Source organism: Achroia grisella, unplaced genomic scaffold (assembly GCF_030625045.1).
Source record: "Achroia grisella isolate CSIRO2021 unplaced genomic scaffold, CSIRO_AGI_Agris_v1 utg794, whole genome shotgun sequence".
NCBI lineage: Eukaryota > Metazoa > Arthropoda > Insecta > Lepidoptera > Pyralidae > Achroia > Achroia grisella.
In genome coordinates this window covers 4,240,273-4,247,740 of record NW_026713026.1, presented here as the reverse complement: position 1 = coordinate 4,247,740, position 7,468 = coordinate 4,240,273, and the positions used below count along the sequence as shown (strand labels likewise).

General features: G+C 32.2%; 1 pseudogene; it reads left to right on the top strand.

Annotated features, from left to right (window-relative positions):
• The first annotated feature begins 3,629 nt into the window (after window positions 1–3,629).
• On the top strand, window positions 3,630–6,881 carry LOC131851646 (venom serine carboxypeptidase-like; annotated as a pseudogene).
• Window positions 6,882–7,468: the final 587 nt, after the last annotated feature.

Here is a 7,468-nt window from a genome sequence, read left to right as displayed (position 1 = left end):
TAGAGAGAATCAGCCTGTATATACGCAGCGAACAGGTATGGGGTACCAATGACCTGTTTGGCATAATCCTGCTCCCACGCTCCGACATTCACGATAGATTCTTGCACGCTCTCAAATGTGATTTGCTCTATATTTAGGATATTTGTTGTAGGTAAACATCGATGCGATACAGTTGGTACGTGAAAGAGTTAACCAAGCAGCTATCGAAGGACTCACGTGAATCAAATGACATCAAAATTTCCCACGGTTCAATTCGGATGGGTTTATCCAGTGATCTTATATTTTTAATACCTCCTAGAAAAAATAATTTAATTCAGCAAATTAATAACGAGCTATTTTGACATCACGTAAAAATACCTATTCAGCAAATTTTACTAAAAAGCTACAGGCTAAGTTATGAAACTGAAATATTTTCTCCAAAAGATAAAATATTTCGAAAAAATAAAAAGGTTTTGGAACAATATTTATTAATTTAATCACGTACTGTAGGGAATAGTGACTATAGAGTCAATGGGTCGTAGAGTCCTCGTACCTACCATGAACAACGATTTCAGTAGCACCTATCTGATTTTTTAAGATTGTCATATTCTAATAATATTATTATTGGTATTTCCACTGGAGAGTTAACTATAGAAATATTCTATTTTTTTTGTTTTGGTTTTGGGCATATTTACCTGTCTGTCTCAACTATTTCAGCCGCCAAACAGATTCCATTATAAATTGTGAGATGTTATAACAGTAAAATTATACTCTAAAGATATTTCCTTATATATGACACGTCAGTACTCGGAATGGCAACTCACGATGTTTGATTACTAGGCCATGATGCTATCTTGGGGGCTTGTTTACAAAAAAAGAATATATTATGTTTCGTGCAAAGCGGCAATTTGCTATATATTTGATCAATTGAAAAATATATGACCATTTGCCAAATTCGGTGGCAGTTGATAAGTGTGACTTAGGTATTCCACAGCAGAGTTCAACACCCTTGGATTAATTAAATACATTTTCTATAATATCTATTTAAATTGAACGAGTTCCATGACATTTGCATATTAATAAGTATTTTATTATTTTTTGTACTTTAAAATTACTTTATATCCTATATTTGATGATCAGATTAATTTATAGCCTGTTATAACGAGTGCATCTAAACAGGTGTCCACGTGAAGTATTTCAATAACGAAGTTTACCGTTTTATGTTGAAATGTTAGAAAGTTTCCGGAAACTGACAAATAATTATGGAAACGTTTCACAAATACACTTAATTTATTTCGAATTGTATAGTGTCAACACAATAATATTATATTTATGAGTACTGGCTAGTCTATCCTCTCTGCTGGCAAAATTCTTGCTTTGTAAGATACGTTTCAGTTGAAGGTTGATGTTCTGTGCATTCAAATTACAGGCTGCTTAGAGGCATGATCGATATGGCAACGCATGAGAAATGCATGAGGGTCACATGTTCATACATGTTCATGTATGCATTATACCACCATGAAATAAAAAAAAAAAAACAGGCTCAAGTTGTTTATCACAGTTAGACTGTAAACCTACCTCAATCTTGCCTATTTCAGAAGCGAAGTAACTTACTTTCTAACGTGTACATCGGTTCACAATTCAAGCTCAAACTTAGAATTATGTCTCTGGAATGGTAACGCGTGGCTGGTATCACGGTTGTCATATGCTAACATGTTGTAATTTATTATCTTTAAAAAACACATAATACTACAATGACCATATGTATATACTATGAAGTTTACGTGAAATGATATTCTCTGTATATCAGTGAATCTTTCCGCTCTAATTTAAATTTGACGCGGTGGATTTTGTTTTAAAAACTAGTTTAGTGTGTATTGCGCATACGACAACATAGAATTCCGTCTCTCAATTTCTCCTTTTTTTTAACAAACATAAAGAAAATTGCTACTGACGTTTTAGTTTTTTTTATATATATAACACGAGACAAGAGAAACAAGCATGCGGCTCACCTGATGATAACTGATTACCGCCGCCCATGAGCAACACCAGGGGAATTGCAAGTACGTTGTCGACCTTTTAAAAAGCAATAAGCTCTTTTCTTGAAGCTTTCAAGTTCGGAAATACCATTACTGGAAGGTGATTCCACAATGTGGTTGTGCGTGGCAAAAAGTTTCTAGAAAACCGCACTGTGGAGGACCGTCATTCATCCAGATGATCAGGATGGTATTTTAGTTTCTGGCGGGTGGTACGATGGTGAAACTCAGCAGCTGGTTTTAATCCGAACAATTCCTCAGAACACTCCCCGTGATATAGGTACCCCTACCGTATGGTAGGAAATGTACAGAGATGCAATATCTCGCCGCAAAGCCGAGTCGAGTCTGTCACATGACGTTGATTACCAATGATTTTGGCTGCTCGGTTCTGCCAGTCGGTTGTCAGGTCGACTTCTAAGCATTAACACAGCCTTCCGTCTTGTAAAACTATTTTGCTTATTACGTTTAATTAGGTATATGATTCTACTTACTAATAAAATAATATACTCCACCTTTATTTGAATTGTATTTCTCGATGGAACTTGTATATTTAAGTTCAATAAGGATATTTTCCCAATCCTGTTCTTAGTCAATAAATTATAATAATATTAACTATTTAGGATTATTTGCTTTAAACTATAATAAACTGCAAGTATACGCAGATCACTATCGAAATTATTATTGTAATTTGTTATTATAGTTATAGTTCAGAACAAATTATGACAATGTTTCAAATAGATTGACACATTGTTTAACTAGGATTTCCTATTTAACAATGTACATTTAAGATGACCTTGTATATATACATATGTACTTACATAGATATATAATATATATACAGAAATGCGGGATATAATTTGAGTCAGATTTCAAAATTACCTATCGCATAAAGTTAAAAAGGTTTTCAAAATTACGTAACGCCAGAATTATGTAGTGTTAAATGATTTACCTATTCGAACACCAATTAGGTTACGCGTTATAAATGCATTTGTACTTACTGTTCTGTTGTACATTTGTTAACACTTTTGTATAGATACATATAGTGTATCTGCTAACTTAGGAAACCATGTTGAAACTGTTCGAACTCATATTTTTTATTTATGGTCAGTGTTTTTATCTACAGAGTAAATATGAATGTATAAAAGACTCCTATTTCCGCATTTAGACCGTTATGCGTATAGAACGGAGACTAATGTAGCTCCTCTCAGAAGTGCGGAAGCTTGCTGGTTTTCGCAGATTTCTCGAAGTATAATCATGTGCGACCAGTGAATTTGTATACGTTCGGAGACCAGACTACTATGTGCTTCAAGATTGGGAAGTGGATAATAAAACGGCTTCGAAGCTGACTGAAAAATCGAGACTGAATGATGCTCCAGTAATACAAGACTCAGCGGCATACGTCGTTGCCACGATTTTAAGATTCTGTCACGTTATATTTAAACTCAACGCAATGTGGATAGACTCATGGATTGTTAGTAATGTGGACTTATATAACCCCATTGCTAGCGATTTACCATGTCAGGTTGATCTCCACGCCAATGCCCCCTGGTAACCATCATAATACGATAAATTCACCTTTTCATCCTCCACTGGTGCCCCGCCATAACATCCCATATGGGGAAGTCAGTAGACTTGCCCCAAATGGGGATACCGATCGTGGGGGTCTATTATTACATTTTTTACGAATAATCTTTAAAATATATATTTTAAATTATTAATTTTACAGTTTATCCCAATACAATATTATTGTAAATGCTGAAAGCACATGTGATAATTGTCTCATATTAACGGCTCTAATAAAGAACGGCAGTGTCGAGCTGGCTAGAAATTTATCGCAAGTGAACTCTGACAATTTTAAAGGAGTCGTAAGTTATTCAGGATTCATTACCGTAAAAAGAACAGTACAATTCGAACATGTTTTCCTGGTATTTTCCTCATCTGAACAATCGAAAGAAACACCATGGATCATTTGGCTACAAGGAGGTCCTGGTTACTCATCTTTATTCGGACTTTTTATTCTTATTGGTCCTATACACTTAAAACATGACAAAGGTACTCCACTTGTAAAGTTTGATTGAATGAAACATCAATATCCAACAAAATTATATTAATTTAAAGAATTTCATAAACATTGCAGTTCAGTTGAGAAATATAACTTGGGCAAATGACTACTCTTTATTATTTATCGATAACCCAGTTGGAGCCGGCTTCAGTTTTACTACTGACGATCGTGGTTATATCTCCGATGAAGATGCTGTGAGTACTTTACATTTTACACTACTTAACTGAATTTTTCTATAAATGTTTAATAATATATAATAATTTAATATTAAAATTATATAATAATTTTAGATTGGGGAGCAACTTTACGAGTTTCTCCAACAGTTTGTCCAAGTATTCTGAGTCACGATGCACCACTGTTTATTGGTGGAGGAAATCAGTATGCAGGAGTACATTCCAGCATTAGGAATACAAATTCACAGACACCGTGAAAACCATCACATTAATTTAAGGGTACTATAAGTATTTTTTTTTTATTAAGTACCAACCATTTGTATACTAAAATAAGTAAATTTCAACTTTATGGATAGTTGTTATTTTCTAACGCACGCAGACCGCATTACCTCTCCGAATTGCTATATATACTTAGAATGTATTTATGCTATGCATATAAAAATCTATTTCTTTTGTGAATTATGCTCTAGTAACTAATGCAACTATATTTTAGGGTATGGCTGTTGGTAATGGTTTAATAGATCCACGGAGTATGATGCATTACAGTGACTTATGCAAAGCATTAGGTATCCTAGATACAGTACAACTCAATAAAGTAAAAGAATTGAAACAAGACAGTAAAGTTGATAGATGAAAATAAAATTGTTAATGCTTCTAATGTAAGTATGTAAACTGTATTATGTCTTTATATGGCAAAACTTTTTAACTACTAATCTTATCTAATTCATAGTCGAAATGACTATTCATAACTTTTTCATACTTTACAGAAATTTAACGAAACTATAGAATACATCAAGAAACAGAGTGCAAATATATACAACTTTCTTAAAGAGCCTGATGTAAACACTACACAATTTGAGAGATTCGTTAATAGGGCTGACGTTAGGAATTGATTCATGTTGGAAACGCCACGTATAATCTAAATAATGAAATAGTCTACCAAAAGATGTTACCTGATACAGAATAGCACTAAACCATTCGTGGAAGAATTGTTGGAACACTATGGATTCCTGTGTTACAGGTGAAACTTGTTATATTTTCTTGTATTGAAGTACTGCTGTCAACAGTTTATTGTTGTTATTTAATCCATTACTAATTCATTCCCACCTGTTGAGAAGTATTAAAGTTTGTACCAAGAGTGTACGTAAACTGTTAATTAACGATATACGCTCTACCTTCTACTGCGAAGGCAAGGCGAATTGTCTCGTTTGTAGAACATTTAGATTTGATGTTCCCAGATAAAATTTATTTAAACAGATATACCTAGAGTTATATATATAAATATACCTAGAGTTATATATATATAAAGTTTTATAATATAAAAGTACAGACATACTTTTTAACAGTATAAATATAAAAAGTTTTATTGTACAGAATACTTTTCTTAACAGTGGTCACTTGCTTTTGCCACAGCCGTCTAAATATACGTATCAAGAGCTGAGCTGGTCTCGCCAAAAAGAATACAGGGAGTGCACCAAGGAAGCGACTTTGCCAATACCCGAGTCAAGCACTCGTGGGGTAAATATGATAGGAAAACTGTATAAATCATTATTACTAACTTTGAATAATAACAAAATACATTTTTGAGGAATCTTTCCCAAACTTCGTCAGATCTACCGTATTTTGTTATTATTATTTTTTAATTACTTTACATGAAGATACCACTTCGCCAATTCTGAAATGCTTTTTTTATTAATAGAGAATATTTATTTATATTATTCTATACTCTGTTGGAACTGCATATTAATTTAACATTATGATTTATTATATCATTAAAATTCTGATTATTGAAGTTGTTTTTTTGCAGTTGGGGAACAATATTATGAATGTAATTTTACAACTAGATTTATTTCAAATTGATACATTGTTTTAGGTTTAAAAAAGTACGTTGAAATTTTATGGAAATACTAATACGGGGAGCCGGCCACATGGTACTCTTGAACAACCGGATGTTCTGCGATACATCATGGACAGTTCCTTCAAATTAATTCACATCTTAATTGTTGCATTTAATTGAATGAAAATTTTACATTAAAAATAAATTTACATTAAATAAAATTTTTATCATATTTTTCTACGTTATACAAATATAGAGAATAACGGTGGAGGTGTTGCTTTTTTTATGAAACTTGAATAGCTATCATACTGATATCCCACCTGATGGAAAGTGGTAACCTTATAAAACGCTTTGCTGTAATATGAACGTCACAAAAAAATTGTGACGCCCAGTGATGATGTTTGCATTGCCATTCTCAGAGATTAAAAGTGTTCTATCCCCGAAATCTGATATTTCACTGTATATATCCTTAAAGCAGAACAAGCTGATTAGGAGTGTTAATAGATAGGTCAGCTCTTCTGTATGCAAACAATGAAAAAAAAAACAAAATACCTAATTATTTTTTTTATTAAAAAACATTTATGATTTACAAAGACACCTGTATTTTTGTTATACACTTGGTTTCTGATATTGTAAGCCTCGAGATTTTTATATAGTTATAAAAAATACAAGTAATTTTATCACAATTTATATCATCAATTTTTTATTTAATTATTATGAGATTTGCGTTTAATTTAGAATACGTTGATTTTCAGCAACCCAAACTTCGAAAATCTTCAGTTGACATCTTTTAGAAGTCATACAACAATTTTAATATTTCAAATATTTTTTGTTCGGAGCTAGAAGATTCAATTCAATTACAAAAAAATATTTATAAAAATTACTTACTTCTTACTTTATTTTTGATTTAAATTAGGAAGTAATGGATTTTGATGTCCAATGACTAGTTTGTGCAGTAACTCTATTATGGTTTGTACTTACATACCATCTAATAGTTGTTGCCTATAATATTGATTTATTCCAAATTCTTCAGTTTCAAAACTAGTTAAAAAGCAGAGCACGAAACACGTTACACACAATATTATATTTCGAAAAATACTATATTTCTGATATCTACTATATTTCAGAGTGACTATAAGTTCTACTTAATTTGGAAATAGACGGCGCTATGTGATATGTCCACAGTTATGTATTATTATCTCTCTTTCTATCCTTAAAACACTAACTGGGATTGTACTTATTAAGATTATTTGGTATATGCACCTATTTAAATTAGTCTACCAATATTTTTCTCCATGTATGATTCGTAGTAAATACTATGTCATTGTTAGTACGCCATCAGAAATAGAATTATCATCTACAACCTCATAAAAATATGATG